We start from the raw sequence: 23,562 nt of genomic DNA on the forward strand, positions 1-23,562 counted from the left end.
AGGAATAAACCTGACTAAATAAGTGAAAGACTTGTATACTGAAAACTGTGAGTCACTATTCAAAGAAATAGAAAAGGATACCAAGAAATGGAAAGACATTCCATGCTCATGGATTGGAAGAATTAATATCATCAAAATGAATATTCTCCCCAGATCCATATACAAATTTAATGTGATACGTGTTAAAGTTCCACCAAGCTTCTTTAAGAGAGTAGAACAAAAATTACAATAATTTATCTGGAACCAGAAAACACCTAGAATAGTCTCACTCTTAACAATGGGAACAAGTCTTTGTTGAAGTTTTTTGGGTGCCAGACACTCTATGTCCATTGCCTCCTTTACATTTACAAAGACCCAATGGGAGTGGCTCTTAGTCAAATTGGTTTTTATATTTTATTTATTTATTTATTGGACATAAACAAAAATTGAGAAGTGGAAATAGAGAGGAGGAGGAGAGAGAGAGAACTACAGCTTTGCTTCACTGCTTATGAGAATTTCCCCCTTGCAATTGGGGACTGGGGGCTTGAGGCCAGGTCCTTGCTCATTGTAATTTGTTTACTCTACTGGCTGTGCCACCACCAGGACTCTAGTATATATATATATATACACACACACACACACACACACACCCTTTGGCATATAACTAAAATAGGCCTACTAACTATCTACAAAATGGAGACCCTCCCAACTCATCATCTGAACTGTTCCAGCCTTTAGGTTCACAATTAGTCAACAATTTGTTTGGCTTTTTATGTTAACTCTTTTTTCAGGCACCAGGTGCCAGCTGCTATGATGCCAACTGGACTTCCCTGGGGAGATGACCCCATCAATATTTCCTAGAACTCCGCAGAAGGTTAAAGAATAGGAAAGCTATTAGGGGAGGAGAGGGGACATGTAGTTCTGGTGCTGGGAATTGTGTGGAGTTGTACCCCTCTTATATATGGTATTGTCAGTGTTTCCATTTTATAAATAAAAATTATAAAAAATAATATATATTTATTATATATTTATATATAATATATATTATATTTCTAATAAGTATTAGAAATATTCAATTTTACAAGCTTGAGTCAAACTCTATTAATAACCAAGCCTCCTCTCAGTCAATTCTATTAACTGAAAGTGGATGGGGTGAGTTAGCCACTAAAGACATAGATTGAAGCTTTGATTCTGTGACTTGTTAGCTATCTAACCATGGATATATCTCAATCTTTTTGAGCCCTCATACTTAGTACAAATAGTCACTCAGAAGATTGTTATAAAGATTAAATGAGGTAGTATTTATAAAGACTATAAAATACAATACTAACTCCATTTTTAAAGTTTCCCTTCCATTTCTTTTAAATATGTACTGATAAAAACTCTATATTATTTTTTTCTACTTATTTAATTATTTTATTAGTGAATCACTATTAATTTTCAAAATTACATGTCAACAGGGGTACAATTCAACACTGTCCCAACTGAATCCCTCCATTGCAAACCGCCGTGGTTCTCCCAAGTTTGCAGACATGGGTTAACCATCATCTCCACAGCTATCTGTCTATATTTGGACCTAATTGCCCTCTTTTTTTTCCAGGTCCAGTCCTCTCTTCCCTTTCAAGCTACACATGATCCTATCACTTCATCCAAATATCTCTCCCCCTTTTGTCCTCTCTCTCAGGGACCGGATGGAGCTAGAGTTTAGAGCCCTCTTATCCTCTTCCTCTTATCACTTCTCCCCCACTGGGGATATGGACCAGAGTTATTTTGAGGGTGCAGAAGGTAGGAGTTCTGTCTTCTGAAATTGCTTCTCTGCTGGACTTGGGCATTGGCAGATCAATCCATACCCATATCTCTCCCTAATGGGGTAGAGCTCTGGAGAGGTGAGGTTCCAGGACACATTGGTGAGGTCTTCTGCCCAGAGAAGTCAGGATGGAATCATGGTGGTGTCTGGAAGGTGGCAGGACACAAAGTGAGACAAAAATGGCTAATGAACAGGAACTAAAAGTAGGAACAGAGCAGATAAGATCAGGAAGTCCATCTTATGCATGTTTCCTGGGACCCATATGGTATTCCTTGCCTGAGTCTGATAGTTAGCATGAAGTGATATAAAAGCATTGTCTGAGTAATGGGGTCAGAGTATCTGAAAGAGCTGGAAAGTTGGATTAGGGCAGAGAGTAGCTCCCATTCTTGAAAGTATTCTGTGGATAAAATTAACTTTTAACCACCATGCACAGCATATATATATATATATATATATATATATATATATATATATATATATGGCACCAGAACCTGTGTAGCCAGCCTCTGAGTCCCAATTGGTCTGAGCTTGCGGATCATGGTCACAGCTGGGAACATTGCATTCTGCATTCATTTTAGGACTAGTCTTCCTCGTGTGGCAGTGCAGGATATCTCAGCCTCCCTGCAGAGACTGGAGCAGTCCCTACTATAGCTGCTGTATGGTGAAGGCAAGCTCTTGGGAGGGCCCACAAGAGGGCATGTGCTGATGTTCCTGATGAGAATGACTAGTGGTGGTGCAGAGAGGGATCCGTTAGAGGTCTAGGCCTATCATATTTGCGTGGGAATCCAAGGATTCCCTAACTAGGATTCCCTAACCAGATAAGATGGTGTGATATTGACCAAAAAGGCCATTATTAAGTGAGCCAGTCTCTTGCCCTTATCCAACTTTTGTCATCCTCTTTGTTTAAGCATTGAGTGTCATTTGTTGAACCCAACCAGAATTAGTTTTTTGGGAGTTGTCTTCTTTGGGACTGTTATATTTCTAAGCTAATTCAGCCTAAGTCTAATCAATTAGAAAATTTAAGATGCCTTCTTTAGGCACTTCAACTAGGAATCCAAGTTTATTAAGTGTAAGTATAATCACCAAGGACTCTTGAGTTATATAATTGTCCCTTGCTTATGAATACATGTATACCTGTACCTAGTACCCTAAATGCTAGCCAATAATCTAGTATCTGTAACTTTGTTAGATGGTGTGCCAACTAATGTGGATGTAGGCAGTCCTATGTGTTAGGAATGATCTTACCCGGTGTGAAGAGTTTTGAAGTTGACATCTCAGGCACTGTAGCTATGTTTATAGTCCACCATAAGAATTCAGTAGTGGCACAATGTGGGATTGCAGCACTAGTAGCGATTTGGTTGATGTCAACAGAGGGGATATGGTGTTAAGGAATCAGAGAGAAAAAAGATATCAACAACTAGAAGTTCCAGGACTAGGAGAAATGAGGATCTTAAAGAAAATGGAAGGGGTTTCTTATACTCTTAGAAAGAGTTTAGAGGGAGTCGGGTGGTAGCACAGCAGGTTAAGCGCACGTAGCGCAAAGTGCAAGGACCAGCATAAGGATCCTGGTTCAAGTCCCGGAATCCCCACCTGCAAGGGAGTCGATTCACAGGCGGTGAAGCAGGACTGCAGGTGTCTATCTTTCTCTCCCCCCCTCTGTCTTCCCCTCCTCTCTTGATTTCTCTCTGTCCTATCCAACAACGATGACATCAATAACAACAACAATAACTACAACAATAAAACAAGGGCAAAAAAAGGAATAAATAAATATTTTTTTAAAAAAGAAAGAGTTTAGAATAGCAGTAATTAACTATTAATAAAATCAGGTTAGTTGGGGTCTTGTTTTCTACGCTATTCCAATGGTTAGCGTCTATGGTAATATACTAGATCTTACTGTGCTTTGTGCTCTTTAGTGGTGTCTGGACATTTTTCTATTTTAGATACTGACAGGGACAAATTTGTCTTGATCTGTCTGGCCTAAAATTGTAGTTGACTTAGATGTTCAAAAAGCTACATATGCTGATAAATTTTTAGAGCTCCTTAAACAGTTTAAGCCCAGTGTCAGAGTTTGATTATCTTACAAATCTGAGATATTAGATACTTAGGCTAATGCAAATTTTTGTACTTAGAGCTGTGGTCTACGCAGAGAACTGAAAATATTAAATCTATTTCCCCTCTGACATGTCACATTAATAGTGATTTATGAGACTATACATCAATAGGATTATAATTTCCCACCTTTCCCACAACTGAAAGTCTGTGCCCACTCCTTATGCCCCCTCTCTCCCTTAACCACTATAGTTTTCCACAATCTAATTTTTTTTTATTTTTTGGTATTATCTTTATTTACTTATTGGATAGAGACAGTCAAAAATCCAGAGGAGAGGAGGAGATAGAGCAGGAAAGAAGTAGAGATGTTGCCTGCCAAAATAGCTCAGCTGGGAGAGCGTTAGACTGAAGAAGTAGAGATGTGGCTCAGTGGGTAGAGCATAAGACTTGCATATGTGAAGCCCCACATTATAGCTTTACAGATCACATGTAGAATGGTGCTCTGGTTTCTCTCTAGCCTTCCCTCCATCCCTTCCTTCCTCATTTCCTTCCTTCCTTCCTTCCTTCCTTCCTTCCTTCCTTCCTTCCTTCCTTCCTTGTTTTCTTTCTCCTTGTTCTCTCCCCCACCTTTGTGCCCATAAAATATATCTAAGGCATCATTAAATAGAAACACATAAAATCAGGTTAAAAATTGACTGGTAGACAAAAGAAATCATAATTATACATTTTATGTCATTTAACTCTATATTCTCCCTAGGAATAATGGCTCAATATTAGTTCTGGAGGCCAGGTGATGGCATACCCAGTTGAGAGCACACATTACCATATGCAAGACCCTGGATTAGAGATCCCACTTCCCCACCTGTAGGAGGGACACTTTATGAGCAGTGAAGTAGATTTTTAGGCGTCTCTATTTCTCTCTCCCTCTCCCAACCCCTCAACTTTTCTTTGTTTTATCAAATAAAATACAAAGGAAAAAATAGCTGCAGATTGTGGTGGATTTGTAGTGCCAACACTGAGCCCCAGCAATAACCCTGATAATAAATACTTAAAAATAAAAAGAGGAAGTCGGGCAGTAATGCAGAGGGTTAAGCACAGGTGGCACAAAGCACAAGTACCACAGTAAGGATCCCGGTTCGAGACCCCGGCTGCCCACCTGCAGGGAAGTCGCTTCACAGGCGGTGAAGCAGGTTTGCAGGTGTCTATCTTTCTCCTCCCTCCTCTCTCCATTTCTCTCTGTCCTATCCAACAATGACGGCAATAATAATTACAACAATAAAACAAGGACAACAAAGGGGAATAAATAAATAAGTATATTTAAAAAATAAAAAGAATAAATAATTCTAAATAATTTTAAAAAATAGTTCTAAGGCAAATTTATGGGAGAAAATTACTACAAATAGTGCAAGTCAATTGTGTATTGTTAATTTCTGAAGTAGTAACAAGGTTGCCTGCATTTCAAGCTCTCTTTAAATATAGTGATACAGCTGGGGGAAAAATACTCTTGTCTCTTAGTGGTTATTCTTGACATGCCAGTCACATTACCAGCTAACTTGGGAAATAGATGGAGGGGTCAAAGATTCACTTTTGGTTCCACATGAGCTGTAGCATAATCCTAGATTCAGGATTTAGATTCTTAACCAAGAGTTAATTGCTCTTCTTTTTTTTTTTTTAACTTCATCAAAATAAAAAGTTAACTTATTGCAGTGTCTGTGCAGAAAGACAATATACATTATGGAACATTCAGATATCTTACCTCCTCTTAAAATTGTTACACAAGTAGGTCTCTCTTCTTCCAGTTTTCCTTCTGTTGTGTTATTTCTTCACTTTTTTTTCTCTCTCTTTTTCATTTCTCTCTTATCCCTCACTTCTTCTTTCTGGTATCTTTACACGTTTCCTTTATAGCACAAAGCAAAGGAGAAACTTAGCATTTTTTCTTTCAATTTTATGAGGGCAGACAACCAGTTATAACCAGTCTACTTGGAGAATTCTTAAAATGCAAAGATCACAAGGTAATCATAATGAAACTGTGCTTAAAGATAACTATTTTTAACTACAATTTTCTTTTTTCTCATATCTTAGGGGAAGTGGATAAAAGTAGTGGAATGCATTTTTTTTTAGTTTTTTTTTTTTAATATTTATTCTCTTTTGTTGCCCTTGTTGTTTTATTGTTGTTGTTGTTGTTGTTATCCAGAGAGAAATTAAGAGAGGAAGGGAAGACAGAGAGGGAGAGAGAAAGATAGACACCTGCAGAGGTGCTTCACCGCCTGTGAAGCGACTCCCCTGTAGGTGGGGAGCAGGGGGCTTGAACCAGGATCCTTCCGCCAGTCCTTGCGCTTTGCGCCAGTGCGCTTAACCTTCTGCGCTACTACCCAACTCTCAATGGAATGCATTTTAAAGGAGTCCCTGAGAGAAGCCTGTGTTAATAGGTTAATAAGTAACTGTGATCCCCAAATGACTTTAAAAAACATAATTAGGTGTTAACTGCATTGTACCTAGCCTAATAATGGAAGGGAGAATCCATTTTACTTGGAGAGTCACATAGCAATTAAATGAATTTGTCTGTCCTTCATGTAACATCTGCCTGGTTTGCAGATTGAGCCATATTTCACATTTTAGTAACTAACCTGGCTCTATTAAAGATGTGTTCTCACTGGAGGTGGTGCCTAGGTTTTAGTTTAGCTGGTCCATAGAAAATCTCTCTAAGATGCAGGAGTTTCAGTTCTCACCCCAGAGTATGACTCAGGGAGCTTTTGGTTGAAAAGTATAGGGCATCCAAAGGAAAGTCTCAGTGCTACTTCTCAGTTACCTTGAAATCATCATTTTAATGAGGACAGTGAGCACACACTGCATTTCATTACTCAGGTTCTAACCCACTGTCAGATCCACCCTCAGTAACTTATTAAATTCATCACTACATCTTTGCGATTGTTTCAACAGAACAAGAGACTGCATGATAAAAATAAATCAGTCATGAGCCCGAATCTTTCTTTTTAAAAAAATTTTTATTAGTGATTTAATATTGATTTACAAAAATTATAAGATAACAAAAGTATAAATCCGCACCTTTCCCACTACCAGAGTTCTGTGTATCTATTTCCTCTGTTGGAAACTGCATTAGTTCTCCCAAGGTCACAGGTCACAGGTATTGGTTGACTATTATTTCTGTAACAATATATATATATATATATATATATTGTTACAGAAATAATAGTATATATATATATATATATATATATATATATATATTTGTCCACTTTTCTATAGTTCCATCTTTTCTTCCTTTCTAAGTCACTCCTACATCTATTATTACTTCCAAGTGTCCTTTTTTGCTTTTGCTTTTCTGTCTTGATAGAATTGGAGTTCAGAGCCCTCTGGTCATCTTCCCCCCTATAGTTTCTCCCCTACTGGGAGTATGGACAAAAATTTTGGGGGGTTTTGCCTTCTCTTCTATTCTTTTTTTTTTATAATTTATATATATATATATATATATATATTTTAAATTTTATTTATTTATTCCCTTTTGTTGCCCTTGTTGTTTTATTGTTGTAGTTATTATTGTTGTTGTTGTTGTTGGATAGGACAGAGAGAAATGGAGAGAGGAGGGGAAGACAGAGAGGAGGAGAGAAAGATAGACACCTGCAAACCTGCTTCACCGCCTGTGAAGCGACTCCCCTGCAGGTGGGGAGCCGGGGTTCTAACCTGGATCCTTATGCCGGTCCTTGTGCTTTGCGCCACCTGCGCTTAACCCGCTGCGCTACAGCCCGACTCCCCTTCTCTTCTATTCTAAGTCACACCTACTGCTTCTGAGTGCTCTTCCCTTTAGTTTTTCCTCTTCTCTCTTCAAGTCCTAATGAAATTGGAGGTCAGAGCCCTCTGGTCATCTTCCCATAACATTTACCCCTCTGGGAGTAAGGACCAAAGTTTTTATGGAATTTATCAGAAGGTGGAAGAATTGACTTCTGTAATTGTTTCTCTGCTGGACATCGGTGTTGGTAGGTTAATCCATACCCCCAGCCTATTTCTATATTTGGGTAGGGCTCTGGAGAGTGAGGTTCTGAGACACATTAGTGAGGTCATCTTCTCAGGGAGTTCAGGATAAAATCATTGGAACATCCACAATTTGGTGGCAGAAATGAAATAAGATATAAAGCAGGACAAAAGGTTTAATGAATAGGAACCATAAAGATGGGAATAGGGATTTTAGTGTAGATAGAAGCTAGGAAGTCTGTTTTAGGTATGTTCCTAGAGGCCTATGACTGTGGTAATTTTTACTGGAGCTTGATAGCTTGATAACTAAACTGCAGGTGGACTAAAAATATTGTCTGGGAAGATGATGTCAGAGTTGAAAATAGGATTAGAAAGCTGGATCAGGGCAGAAATTAGCTCTCAAACTTGAAGAAAATATACAAATATAACTAACTATTTATCACATCTGACCTGGGGCCCATATCTATTCATATTTAGCACAGGAGCATGTATAACTTCTGAATCCCTGTCAGTCTGCTTGCATTCCATGGTCACAGCTGGGATCATTCTAGGATGTACTCATTTCAGGACGTTTTCCTCAAGTGGCATATGGTCCTGAAGAAGCCCACAAGAGGGTTTATGTTGCCATTCCTGATGGAAGTGACCTGTGATGGTGGAGAGAGGAATCTACTAGAGGTCTAGACCCATTGAATCTATGGGGGAATCCAAGGATTCCCTGACTAGAGCCCCAGGTGATGGGGAGGCCTGGCAGTGACCAAATAGACCAACATTAAGTGATCCAGTCTCTTGCTCTAGACCCTAGCCTTTATCTAGGAGCTGCAGCTTTGCTAGAAAAACCGCCATCTGAAGTGGAACTAGGTAGTCCCATGTGTTAGGAAAGGTCTCACCAGATTTTGGGGCTTGGAAGGTTGACATCTCTGGACACAATCTGAAGCAAACTGTGACATGGTAGCACTTATTGCATTGTTTTAGCTGAGGTCAGCTGGTGAAGTATAATAGGGTAAGAGAGTGAGAGGAGAGGTATCAAGAAATATGAGCAAAGCCCCAGAGTTTTCAGGACTGGGAAAAATATGTCTTTTAAAGAGGATGGAGAAGATTCCTTGTAGTCTTGGGATTTAATAAAAGGCAATAGATAATTACTATTATAACCAAGTTAATTGGGAGCTTGTTTTTGTTTGAAAATCCCATGGTTGGGATTTACCTTACTATACTTGACCTCATCATGCTTTATGTCATTTGATGATATCTACTAACAACAATATCTTAGATACTGACAGGATCAAATGATCCTGATCTTTCTAGTCTAAGGCTATAGGTAACTTACTATTTAAAAAATCAATAACTGGGGAAAAATAGGTGCTATCGTGGAAATGTGAGGTTCCTACTGTCTTAAGGTTCAAGAAGACAATGGATAGTTATTGTTATCATCACAATATTTGGTAATTGGGTTAACTTTGAAAAGTCCCTTTGTTAGGGTTTGCTGTATAATACCCAGCATCTTGTATATAGCTGTGCCACTGTTTGCTTCTGTTCTCCCTGGTCTAGACTTTTGAGAGAGTCAACATATCAAAGACTCAGCCTGTGTATTAAAAAGACTCAGTCTGTGTTTTAAAAAGTTTGAGACATACAATCAATTTCCCCCTCTCATATTAATTAAATAGTGGTCTATATGACTATACTTTAATAGGAGTGTACATAAACACCATTCCCAGCACCAAAAGACTGTGTCCCATCCCACCTACCACCTCCCCCCCAGCCCCCACTGCCCCGGGAAGCCGAATGTCCACCCTCCCCCTCACCACAGGTTTTTTACTTTGGTGCCCTACTCTTGATTTAATCAGATCCTGCTTCTACTTTCCCTTTCTATTCTACTTTCTCAACTTCTGTTGATTTATGGGATCATCCCATACTCATCTTTATCTTTCAGACTTAGCTCACTTAACATAATTCCTTCTAGCTCAGTCCAAGATGAGTCAGATAAGGTGGGTTCATTGTTCTTAAGAGCTGCATAGTATTCCATTGTGTATATATACCACCGCTTTCTCAGCCACTCATCTGTTGTTGGGCACCTGGGTTGCTTCCAGGTTTTAACTATTATGAATTGTGCTGCTATGAACATAGGAGTACACATATCTTTTTGATTGGGTGTTGTTTTCGCCAGGCTAGGTTGTTTTTGCCGGGCTGGCTTCACGGGTGGGTAACAGACGACTGGGGACTCATGGTTGAGCTGTAGGCAGTATCTCTTTATTCATGCAGGACACAGCACAATATAAGCTGAGCTAAGCTAAACTCAAGGTATTGTAAAACTCACAATGCTATCTTTATATATACTTGCCAAGTAGGGTGGAAACAGGATGTGACATAGAGAGGGTGGAGAGAAAAGTGACTGGTGACAATCAGAGTGTGACAAGGAGAGGATCAGGGTGTGATAAAGAGAGGGGGTGGAGCAAAAACATATCATGAAACAGTGGGGATTGAACCAATGCCCTGGAGGGAGTGTGGTGCTTGTTAACAGCGGTTATGTAAATAGAATGAAGTGGTTATGTAAATAGAATGCAGTGTTAAGCAGGGGGGATTTAAACCAAATGAAACAGAAGGGGTCTCATGCATACCAACAATTCCCCCTTTCTTTTTAACTAATGGCCATAGTATTAGGAGTGTGGGGTGAACAGAAACCTATATCATACAGGTGTTTTCAAAAGAACTGGCATAAGACATGGAAAATAAAATAGGAGAGCAGCAATAACCAGTGTGATGCCAAGGGGAACATTTCTTGCCTCAAAGGGCAAGGCCTGCAGGCGAAAGGGCATTTCTTGCCTCTGGGAGCGCTTCATGCCTCTGGGGGCATCTCTTGCCTCAAAGGGCGTTTCCTGCCTCTGTGGGCATCTCTTGCCTCTTGGGGCGCTTCATGCCTCTGTGGGCATAACCTAATAAGGAGGGGGAGTTTTCTGCCTCTGGGAAAGAGCCTGCAGGTGAGGGGACATTGTCTATAAAGTCCCAAGGCTCTGGCTGAAGTTAGTCTTTGAGAAACACAGCAGCGTGTACCAATAAGTCCGATGGAGGTGTCAGTCCAAAGTAGCTGACCACAGAAGAAAATGCCAAAGGATGAAATGCTGCATGTCTGTCTCGATGGGGAATGTCGGCCACCAGAATTCTGCTTTTCTGTAGAGAGTGATCTTTGGAGTCTGTGAATCTGTTTTTTCAGGTCGTGCCAGGTCACATCATTGGTTTCCAGGGGTGTGTTGTATTCATTCCATCTTGTGGGCGATGTCAGAGAACAGGATCCAAATGGATTTCCAGGAATTCCATTTGAGTAGATGCTTTTTCTTTTTTTTTTTTTTTTTTTAATTTTTTATTTAAGAAAGGATTAGTGAACAAAAGCACAAAGTAGGAGGGGTACAACTCCACACAATTCCCAACACCCAATCCCCATAACCCACCCCCTCCCATGGTAACTTTCCCATTCTCTATCCCCCTGGGAGCATGGACCCAGGGTCGTTGAGGGTTGCAGAAGGTAGAAGGTCTGGCTTCTGTAATTGCTTCCCTGCTGAACGTGGGCGTCGACTGGTCGGTCCATACCCCCAGTCTGCCTCTCTCTTTCCCTAGTAGGGTGTGACTCTGGGGAAGCTGAGCTCCAGGACACATTGGTGGGGTCTTCAATCCAGGAAAGCCTAGCCAGCATCCTGGTGGCATCTGGAACCTGGTGATTGAAAAGAGAGTTAACATATGAAGCCAAACAATTTGTTGAGCAATCATGGATCCCAAGCTTGGAATAGTGGAGAGGAAGTGTTAGGGAGGCACTCACTGCAAACTCTAGTGTAGTCCTGCTTTCAGGTATATATTTTGCAGTAGTTTATGGATACGTGTGCACATAAGCTCTCTCTCACAGAAACTGGTGTATATCTAGGTTATGGGACTTTGTTAGAAAGTGAATTACCTGAGATGAAATTAGAGTGTACTATTAAAGGAAAGGTCTCACCCAAGTAATGAAGCTGAAGGGTTGTCATTCCACACGTGAAGTCTCTGGTTACATTCTGAGGTGAAGCATGTTGAGGTAGCAATCGTTGCTTTGGTTAGGTTGTGATCGGCAGATGCAATATTATTTGGTATGGATTGGGAGATGCATACGGGAAAGTGAGCCATATCCAAGGGTGCCAGGACTGGGGGAAGTAGGGGCTCTATAGTGAAGATGTGAGGTTCCTGCTGTCTTAGGGTTCAAAAAGACAATCAATAGTTAATATTATCATCACATTATTTGTTAATTGGGTTAACTTTGAAAAGTCCCTTTGTTATGGTTTGCTGGACAGTACCCAGTATCTTGTATATAGCTGTGCTATTGGAAGCTTCTAATCTACTTGGTCTAGGCTTTTGAGAGAGTCCGCATATCAAATACATAGCCTATATATTAAAAAGATTCAGTTTGTCTTTTGAGAAACTTTGAGACATACAATTGATTTCCCCCTCTCATATTAATTAACTCCTGATTTATATGTCTACATTTTGCTAGGAGTGTACATAAACACCATTCCCACCACCAAAGGACTGTGACCCATCCCTCCCGCCCACTCCCACCCCCCACTGGCCCAGGAAGCTACATGCCTACCCCTCACCACTGGGTTTTTACTTTGGTGCCCTACTTACAATTTGATCAGGTCCTGCTTTTAGTTTCCCTTTCAGATCTTCTTAGTCAGCTTCTGTTGATGAGTGGGATCATCCCATACTCATCTTTATCTTTCTGACTTAGTTCACTTAACATAATTCCTTCTAGCTCTGTCCAAGATGGGTCAGAGAAGGTGGGTTCATTGTTCTTGATAGCTGCATAGGAGTAGATGCTTTTTCACGTGAAGACTTGACAGCTGAAATACTTATCAAACGAAACTTGTAGCAGATTAGAAGTTTACTATAATTGATAACTCCATTATAATTGGAAGTCCTTTCTAGTATAATTTTAAGGTTGTTTAAACAGTTTAAACTCAATAAAATGTGGAAAGGTAAACAGAAGAACCACAGTAGAAGCCTCAGGCATGAGAATAATTAACATAATCATTGCACTATCTGCCCGACCCATAACTCATACAGTTTTCAGGATTAAACATTTCAGATTCATGTCAAGACATAAAAGAGAAATCAAAGGAGGGAAAAAACAATTTTTTGGATTGTTTCTGGATGTCTCTAGAAATCATGGCTGCGTCCAGTTTTGTTTTTTTTTAAGTCAATGTCAAACAAAATTCAGTCATTCAAATCATTCTCTTATGAAATGCAACTTGAACCAGATTATCAAGATCTCACCATGTAGGATTAAGAGTCTCCGGAGGGCGTCCTAGTCCAAAAAGCTCCTCAAAATTCCATTTAGGGTGCTTCTGACTGTTCCTGCTGGATTGCTTCAGGCATCTACTTTTAAAAGTGTCTTCCCATCAAAGAAAGAATCCAATCAGGAGAGTAGAACTAACCACGTGTCTCCATACTTGGGAACTGCCAGGGTACTCGAGAATGTTCTTCAAATTAGAGTAGTCCTTCTCCATGGGAAACATGCGAGAAGAAGTCCAGAAAGTCCCAGTGGAAATCCCCATGCATATCCCAAGGTCTACGATCATGGTCATAAAGAACCAAATTGTGGCCTGGAGCAAAATATAGTCCTTTTCTTCGGGAAACATGAGAGAGGGAATCCAGAAAGTCCAAGGTGAAATCTCCATGCATCTCCCAAGCTCTATGATCCTGGTCATAAGAAACCAAAGTTCCCGGTCAGGGAACCGAAGTGTGGCCCAGAGTAAAATGTTCCAGAGACAGAGAAACTGTCTCATAATGAAATAGTAGAGGCTTTGGCAAACCTCTTCATAAGTAGAAGAGAAGACCATAGTGCATAGGTAGGCAAAGTCTTCACTTATCTGGGAGTTGCACAGGTCCAGTCCCACATTGTAGCGCCATATGTTGTTTTCGACGGGTTATGTTGTTTTCGCTGGGCTGGCTTCACGTGTGGGTAACAGATGACCAGGGACTCATGGTTGAGCTGTAGGCAGTATCTCTTTATTCATGCAGTACACAGCACAATCTAAGCCGAGCTAAGCTAAACTCAAGGTATTGTAAAACTCACAATGCTATCTTTATATATACTTTCCAAGTAGGGTGGAAACAGGATGTGACATAGAGAGGGTGGAGAGAAAAGTGACTGGTGACAATCAGAGTGTGACAAGGAGAGGATCAGGGTGTGATAAAGAGAGGGGGTGGAGCAAAACATATCATGAAACAGTGGGGATTGAACCAATGCCCTGGAGGGAGGGTGGTGCTTGTTAACAGCGGTTATGTAAATAGAATGAAGTGGTTATGTAAATAGAATGCAGTGTTAAGCAGGGGGGATTTATACCAAATGAAACAGAAGGGGTCTCATGCATACCAACAATTGGGCATTATGGAATCCTTGGGGTATATCCCCAGGAGAGGAATTACTGGGTCATATGGAAGGTCTATGTCTAGCCTTGTGAGAATTCTCCAGACTGCTCTCCAGAGTGGCTTGACCAATTTACATTCCCACCAGCAGTGCAGAGGGGTTCCTCTGTCCCCACAGCCTCTCCAGCATTTGTTGTTGCTGTCCTTTTTGATGTATGCCATTCTTACAGGAGTGAGGTGGTATCTCAGTGTTGTCTTTATTTGCATTTCTCTGACAATCAGAGACCTGTAGCTGTTTTTCATATGTTTGTTAGCCTTTTGGATCTCCTCTGAAGTGAATATCTTGTTCATATCCTCTGCCCATTTTTGGATGGGGTCATTTGCTTTTTTGTTGCTAAGTTTGCTGAGCTCTTTGTATCTTTTGGTGATTAGTCTCTTGTCTGATGTCTGGCATGTGAAAATCTTCTCCCATTCTGTGAGGGGTCTCTTTGTTTGTGTGATAGTTTCTTTGGCTGTGCAGAAGCTTTTCAATTTGATGTAGTCCCATTGGTTTGTTTCTGCTTTAGTTTTTCTTGCAGTTGAGTTTGTTTCATCAGAGATGCCCTTGAGGTTTAGGTTGGAAAGTATTCCACCAATTTTTTCCTCTAAGTATTTGATAGCTTCCAGTCTAACATCAAAGTCCTTGATCCATTTGGAGTTGATGTTTGTTTCTGGTGAGATAAGGTAGTTCAGTTTCATTCTTCTGCAGGTTACAACCCAGTTTTCCCAGCACCATTTATTGAAGAGAGCCTCCTTCTTCCATTTAATACTTTGGGCACCCTTATCAAAGATTAGATGTCCATAGGTTTGGGGGTTTAGTGCTGGGCATTCAATTCTGTTCCACTGGTCTGTGTGCCTATTTTTGTTGCAGTACCAGGCTGTTTTGATGACAATGGCCTTATAATATGTTTTGAGATTGGGAATGTGATGCCTCCCTTTCTGTTTCTTTTCCTCAAGATGGTTTTGACAATTCTAGGTGTTTTCTGGTTCCAAATAAATGATTGTAGTTTTTGTTCTATTCTCTTAAGGAAACTTGGTGAAACTTTGATGGGTATGGCATTAAATTTGTATATGGCTCTGGGTAGAATGTAAATTTGGATGACATTTATTCTTCTGATCCATGAGCATGGGCTGTCTTTCCATTTCTTGAGAGCTTATTTGGAGGTTCTAGCAGAGGAGCACAGCTACTCGTATACCCTCAACCGAAGGCTGGTCCGTCTCTATTCGGGGAAGGCCGTCCTCTTTGACCGAGCGTGCAGCTTCAGGAGGGATGCACATGAAGCGGTGAGGGAGGAAGGGGATACCCGCCTAGCCAGCCAAATCAGCTGAATCAACCCTGGCGATCAATGGGGTGACAGATGTCTCAGCCAGATCGCCCTCACATCCAATCTTTCCATTTCTTGATATCAGTTTCTATTTCCTTGAATAGTGACTCATAGTTTTCAGTATACAGGTCTTTCACTTCTTTGGTCAGTTTTATTCCTAGGTATTTTATTGATTTTGCGGCAACAGTGAATGGGAGTTTTTTCTGCATGTCTTCTTCTTCAGTTTTAGTGTGTTCATAAAGAAATGCCACTGATTATTGTACATTGATTTTGTAGCCTGACACTTTGTTATATTGCCTAATAACATCCAGTAGTTTTCTGAAGGATTCTTTAGGTTTTTCTATGTATACTATCATATCATCTGCAAATAGTGAAAGCTTGACTTCTTCCCTTCCTATCTATATTCCTTTGATTCCTTTCTTTTGCCTGATTGCTATGGCAAGAACTTCCAATACTATGTTGAAGACTAATGATGATAGTAGACAGCCCTGGACAATCCCCCCGATCTGAGGGGGGAATGTTTTCAGCTTCTGTCTATTGTTGGCTGTAGGTTTGCTATATATGGACTCCACTATCTTGAGGAATTTCTCATCTATTCCCATTTTTTGTAGAGTTTTGAGCATGAATGGGTGTTGGATATTGTCAAAGGCTTTCTGCATCTATTGAGATAATCATGTGGTTTTTCACTTTTCTTTTACTGATGTGGTGAATGACATTGATTGACTTACATATGTTGAACCAGCCTTGCATTCCTGGGATAAATCCCACTTGGTCGTGATGAACAATCTTTTTGATATTCTGCTGTATCCGGTTGGCCAGGATCTTGGTTAATATTTTGGCATCTATGCTCATCAGAGATATTGGTCTGTAGTTTTCCTTTTTTGTTATGTCTCTATCTGCGTTTGGTATCAGGGTGATGTTGACTTCATAGAAGGTGGAAGGGAGTGTTCCTGTTTCTTCAGTCTGATGGAAAAGCTTTAGAAGTATGGGTATTAACTGTTTCCTGAAGGTTTTGTAGAATTTGTTTGTGAAGCCATCAGTTCCAGGACTTTTGTTGTTGGGGAGATTCTTAATAACGGTTTCGATTTCTTTGTCTGTGATTGGTGCATTTAGGTTTTGTAGTTATTCTTGGTTTAGTTTTGGAAGGGTATATGTTTCTAGAAATTCTTTCATTTCTTTCAGATTTTCTAGCTTGGTGGCGTACAGTTCTTCATAAAAGTTTCGCATGATTTTCTGGATTTCTGTGTTGTGAAATCTCCTCTATCATTTACAATTCTATTAATTTGAGTCTTCTCCCTTTTTTGTTTAGTATGTCTGGCTAGGGGTTTGTCAATCTTGTTTAATTTTTCAATGAACCAATATTTGGATTCATTGATCTTTTGTATGGTTCTGTTATTTTTTATATTGTTTATTTCTGCTCTAATTTTAGTGATTTCTGTCCTTCTGGTTGCTTTAGGGTTCCTTTGTTCCTCTTCCTCTATGTCCTTAAGGTGTTCAGTAAGTTCGTTTATTTGAGCTTTTTCTTGTTGTTGAATATGTGATTGTGTAGCTATGAGTTTCCCTCTCAATACTGCTTTAGCTGTGTCCCAAATATTTTGATAGCTTGTGTCTTCATTTTCATTTGTAACGAGGAACATTTGATTTTCTTTCTTGAGTGTCTCTCTGACCCAGTGGTTCTTAAGGAGTATGTTGTGTAGTTTCCAAATTCTGTGTCTTTTAATAATTTTCTGTTTGTTGTTAAATGTTAGCTTTACTCCACTGTGGTCTGAGAAGATACTTGGGATGATTTCAATGTTCTTGAATTTGTTGATGCTGTCTTTGTGGCATAACATGTGGTCTATCCTTGAGTATGTGTTGTGTGGATTTGAAAAGACTGTGTATTCCAGTTTCTTGGGCTGAAGAACTCTGAAAATGTCTAGGAGGTCTAGTCTGTCCATCTCTTCATTTAATTCTCTTGTGTCTTTGTTGATTCTCTGCTTTGTTGATCTGAATAAGTGTGAGAGTGGGGTGTTAAAGTCTCCTACTGTTATTGTATTACTATTGATGTATTTTTGAAGTTCTTTGAGTAGGTGCTTGATGTATTTAGATGGACCCTCATTGGGTGCATAGATATTAATAATTGTTAAGTCTTCATGGCTTATTGATCCTGTAATCATTATGTAATGATCTTGCCTATCTTTTATTACTTTATTTAATTTAAAATCTGTGTGTCAAAGATGAGAATGGCTGTTCCTACCTTTTTTGGTGGTCCATTAGCATGTATGATAGTTTTCCATCCTTTCACTTTAAGTCTATGTTTATCCTGTTGGGTCAAGTGGGATTCTTGCAAGCAGCATATGGTTGGGTTATGTTTTCTGATCCATCCTCCCACTCTGTGCCTTTTGATGGGTGAGTTTAAGCCATTAACATTTACTGATATTATGGATTTAATGTATTGTAGTGCCATTATTCAACAATTTTTTTATTTGCTCTGATATATTGCAAGTATTATAGTGATGTCCTTGTTAATATGAGGTCTTTTAGAACCTCTTTAAGGGCAGGCTTAGTGATGGTTGCCTCCTTTAACTATTGTCTGTCTAAGAAAGTTTTGATCCCTCCATCTAGTTTGAATGAAAGTCTAGCAGGATATATTATCCTTTGTTGAAACCCTTTTTCATTCAGAGCTTGATAGATATCTTGCAATTCTCTTCTGGCATTTAGAGTTTGAGTGGACAAGTCTGCTGATAGTATTATAGGTTTTTCCATGTATGTGACTTTTTGTTTCTCTCTTGCAGCCTTTAGGATCCTTTCTTTATCCTTACTTCTTTTCATTGAAACTATGATGTGTCTTGGTGTCTTCAGGTCTGGACTGATTCTGTGTGGGACTCTCTGGGCCTCTTGAATCTTAATGTCCTTTCTGTTGTTCAGGTCTGGGAAGTTTTCTTCTATAATTTCCTCTAGAATGTTTACTTCCCATCTTCTCTTTCTTCCTCTGGCAGGCCAATTATATGAATGTTACTCCTTTTGAGATCATCCCATATGTCTCTGTTGTTTACAGTGTCTCTCAATCTCTTTTTGAGCTCTTTTACCTCTTTCTTAGTTTTCTCTAGCTCATCCTCTGTCTGGATAATTCTGCTTTATGCTTTCCCTTCCCTCAGCTTCTTTCTTCATTTCAGCTTTCAGTTCTCTAATTGCCTCTAGGTAGTTAGTATTTTCCTTGAGGGTCTCATTTGTTGTTTCCCTAATACTGCTAACCCTTTCCGCCTAAGTTGTTTTCATTTCTGTGATTAATAAGTTTATTATTGCTTGCATGCTTTTCTTATCTATGGTTACTTCTGGCTGATTTGTAGTTTCTTCTGGGCTCTTGTCTTCATTTATTGTAGTAGCAGTTTTATTTGATCTGATCTAACCATTTATTTAAATGTGTTTTTTATTTTTATGTTCTGTTGTTCCTCAGTTATTATGTATTGAGTACATGTCATACCTTTATGACAAATGCAATCACCACCCCCAGAAATCACAATAGTAACTGAAGCAAGGATTGAAGCAGTTTAACCAATACCAGTTAGCCCAACAATGTCTCCAGTCCAAGAAAAAATAGCAACCAAACCCAAATGAAAAAGATTGAGAAAGGAAAAGAGGGATAGCAGGAGTAGACAATTATGCAAATCTACTGTCCACTGTAAATTCTAGGGGTAGCAAGAGGAGAAAGGGAAGTAGAGCAGAGACACACACAAAGAGAGTTTACTCTGAGAAAGATTTCTTCCCCCAAATAATTCCCAAATGAGTATCATTGAATTCAGAAATCAGAGGAAGGAGGAAGGAAGAAAGGAAGACAGGGGGGAAAAAAGAGAGAAAAGAAAAAATCAGTAAAAAAAGAGCAGTGAAAGGAGAGTTTATTTATTTATTTAGCTAGGAGGAGGGAGAATGGGGAAAGTGGATAGAGGAGGCATGAAGAGTGATTCAAGTTCCTCTCACAATGGATAAGACATCCAGTTGCCTAGCAATGGAAAATATCCTAAGAGTTTGGTCAACCTGTGGGAGGGTGGGCTAAGCGTATATATAATAGTAATAATAAAATAGAACAGAGTAAAAAGCCCCAACAGTGGGTCTGCAGCTTGGATGGCTCCCAGTTAGCTCAGGCACAGTGAGCCTAGACAACCGATTGAAAAACAAAACAAAACAAAAAAAAACTTCCAGGCAGTCTTTCCCAGGCAGAGTGAGGCTTTGCTTGGTCAAATATTTTTCACTCCAATTGGGCCTAAATCACTTACTTAGAGAAAAAAAAAGCCAAGGGATTAAGAAAGGAACAGGATTGGAATGGCACCCCTGGTGAGCCAGGAATCTTGGTAAAGAAAAAAGGTCAGCAGGGAGTCTGCTAGCAGCAGCTCCCTACCCCCTGAGGTCTCCTTATGGGGGGGAGAGAAATAATAAAAAATTTTCCTTTCTTTTTGCTCTATTTTCTAACCCAAATTGAGCTATAGTCACCTCCTTGGTATCATGCTTAGAATGCCTTGTTCGCCATCCTGCTGAAGGATCCTAACCTTTCCATAAGTTGTTGTCAGAGCTTATGCCAGCAGCTGCTTCCAAGTAGTCATGTCATCTTGGCTCTGCCCCCACAAGCTACTGTATTCTACTGTTGATTATAAACCATTAATTCCCCCCCCCAATAAAGAAAAAAAAGAAGAAAGAAAATATCATGTCAGGGTTACATACCTGGACGCGATCATTTAATAGAATACAATGAGCTCCTAGAAATTCCTGTGTAGGCCAGGGAGGTGGGACAGTGGTAGAGTATAGGGCTTCCAAGCATGTGAGTTTGACCCCTGGCATGAATATGCAGAACGATGCTTTGGCTAGTGACTGTAGAGGGTGCTTAGCAGATAAAACTGGAACTTGCAAATGTGAAGCCCTAGGTTCTATTGTTGGTACCACATATGCAGGAATAGATCTGTGTTTTGGCAACTTTTTCTTATTAAACAAATCTTTTCTTTAAAATTCATACACAAAAGACAAACAATTCCTTGAAAAATTGCATTGGATCAAACAGACAATTCACAGCACTAAAAATGACCACACATGTCTGAGAAAAATCTGTCCAGTTTTATTCATAAGGAAGGAGAGATTATATAGTCAATAAAATAGTGTCTTTGGCCCACCAGATAGGCAGTCTTTTTGGAGAGTTAAGAATGAGAATGAGGGGGCTGAGGAGACAGCATAATGGTTATGTAAAAAGCCTTTCAGGCCTGAGATTCTCAGATCCTGTGGTCAATTCCCAGCACCACAATAAACCAGAGCTGAGCAGTGCTCTGTTTTGGTCAGTCTCTCTCTCTCTCTCCCTCTCTGTATTTTTCCATATGTCTATCCCTCTCATTAAAATAAGATTATTAACACAAGAATGAGTGTGAAAAAGGAATACCTTTCTATCACTGCTAATGGGACTGTAAATTGTCCTAGACTGGAGGGCTGCTTGCTTAGCAATGTCAAAAATGTATGTCAAAAATGGACACAACAAGAATTGTGTCCCAAGAAGAATGTGCCAAGAATTCTTCTCTTTAGGGATTTATACAACACAAAATTGGCACACATATGGACAGAAACAGGCACACGCGTGTCATTGATATTTAGATTTTATAACATGTAAAGGTGATAATCGAGCCACCGGTAAGTAGGAAAGTGATTACACGGTGACATATTCACACAACAGCCTAGTATACAGCAGTTTATTGAACAAGGTGGTGCTATCTGTGCCCACATGAAAAAGTTCTTCGAAACATATGGCTAAAAGGCTGAAAGCAAGATGCAGAACAATATGAAAGGAGTATGAGTGCACATATGCGGTGCGCAAACTACTTCAGACAATATGCTTTTGTGGATGTGTATGTAAGAAAGCAAATACAGAGAGAGAGGCATTGTTTTTATCTTTCTTCCTCATCAGGAGAGGGGACTGGATGGCAATGGGGATAATGAGAGTGAAGACAGACTTAGATAATTAAAAAAAAATTTTCATCTTCTATAGTTCTAAACTGAACTCTTTCATGTTTGAGTCCATGTATTACACAATCATAATTGGGGGGGAGGGGGCTGGGAAATAGTATAATTATCTTCCTTCCCTTCCCTGTCCTTCCCCTCCCTCCCTCCCTCCCTCCTTCCTTCCTTCCTTTGTTCCTTTCTTTCTTTCTTTCTTTCTTTCTTTCTTTCTTTCTTACTTCCTTCCTTTCCCTATACCTTCTTTTCTTTCTTCTTTCCTTCCTTCTTTCCTTCCTTCCTTCCTTTCTTTCTTTCTTTCTTTCTTTCTTTCTTTCTTTCTTTCTTTCTTTCTTTCTTTTCTTATTTTCAAAACATTTTTCTTCCAGTTCTGCCCAAGGCAGTTCCCACCTCCATTTTATGTGACCCCTTCACAGGCTGAGTTTCCTCCTGTTTCCCTTGGGTCAGCTCTGCATTGTGCCTCCTCCTGAATGCTCCAGGACAACTCATGAATAGTTTCCCACAGTCTACTCACCCTTTATTCTAAGTATGCCAGGACACCCATGCCTTCAAGAGGCAGAGTAGTTGAATATTTCACAAAATGTGTGGACAGCCTTCTTTTCTCCCTGCTGCCTTGCTTTTGTCCCTCCATGTGAGCAAGAAGTTTCCTTGTAGAAGACTTCTCAATTTGTTTTATTGGGAGGTTAATGATCTACAGTGCAGTCATTGGCATATAGGTACAGTTTATCACTTCCCCACTATAGGTATTTGCACACAACACTCTGACCACCATTAGCCCAACTTAGGTCCTCTTCCACCATCATGTATCAAGACCCAAAAGGACTTCTCAATGTTACAGGGTTATCTCTAGGGCTCAGTGCCTCCACAGCAAATCCATGGCTCTTGGTGGCCATTTATTTTTTGTTATTATTTTATTCGATAGAACAAAGAGAGAAGTTGAGAGGGGAGTTGGAGATAGAGAGAAAGAGAGACAGAGAGACAGCTCTAGCCCTCCACTGTTTGTGGAGTTTGAGCCCTATAGGTAGGGGCTCAAACCCAAATCCTTGCAATTCCCCTATAGGTGTTAAAATACAGGATGGTATTCAAGAAGCCTAAGGTGAGACCCAAGTCTGCATTTCTGCCAAAGCCCCAGGCAATGCTGATTCTCTGCTCCTAGAGAAGTTCAAGCCTTAGTATGTGTTCTATGGAACATCAGTGGTGACTAGTCCCAGCAAAGGCATTGAAGAGTTGATTGGAGTATTACCTGCCAAACAGAAGCCATTCACACACGTCGAATGAGAATCACAGACAAGGTTGAGTGTTTGGATACATGTCTCATTTAGATTCATCTGAAGTGTAAATGAAGAATTTTGGAGAAAGACCGCAATGATAAACTGTGAATTCCAGAATCACATGAGAACTCTGAAGAAAGATGACCTGGCAAAATACCTAGTGACTCAGCTGCATGACTTCCAAGAATTTGCCTTAAGGAAATTCTTGCCCGTGTGTGAAATACTGTACACAGAATTGTTCATTGCAGCATGGTGTGGAATAGCAGCACAAGCAAACAGCTTGAGGATTCCTCAGTGTGCAGTAGAAGAAATGGTGGCTCATGTATATACTGGGGCACAGTCTGTTTGTGAAGGTGAAGTAAGGAAGCCATTTTCTATCAATAACAAGTCCTCCTATATATGTCCTATTTTTACACATATATCACATATATGTAATATATGTGATAAATGTATTCTTTTTACAAGAGCTCAAAGTTCTACCCAGATGTGGATATGGCAATGCCAGTATCAAACCTAGGGTCTCAAGCATGCAAGCCCTGTACTCTAATGCTGAGCTATTTCTGGTCTTCCAGGATACATTCCTACTCATGTTAGAACGTGGTATGGGAAATGGCAGGTGGTGTTGAACTCTGTTGTGTGCACAATTACCATGAACAGTGATCTGGGGTGGGGCCCCTACCCGCACTGGCAGGGAAGATGCTTGACGAGCAGTGAAGCAGATCTGTGTCTCTCTCTCCCCCTTTCTATCTCC

Source organism: Erinaceus europaeus, chromosome 10 (genome assembly GCF_950295315.1).
Source record: "Erinaceus europaeus chromosome 10, mEriEur2.1, whole genome shotgun sequence".
NCBI lineage: Eukaryota > Metazoa > Chordata > Mammalia > Eulipotyphla > Erinaceidae > Erinaceus > Erinaceus europaeus.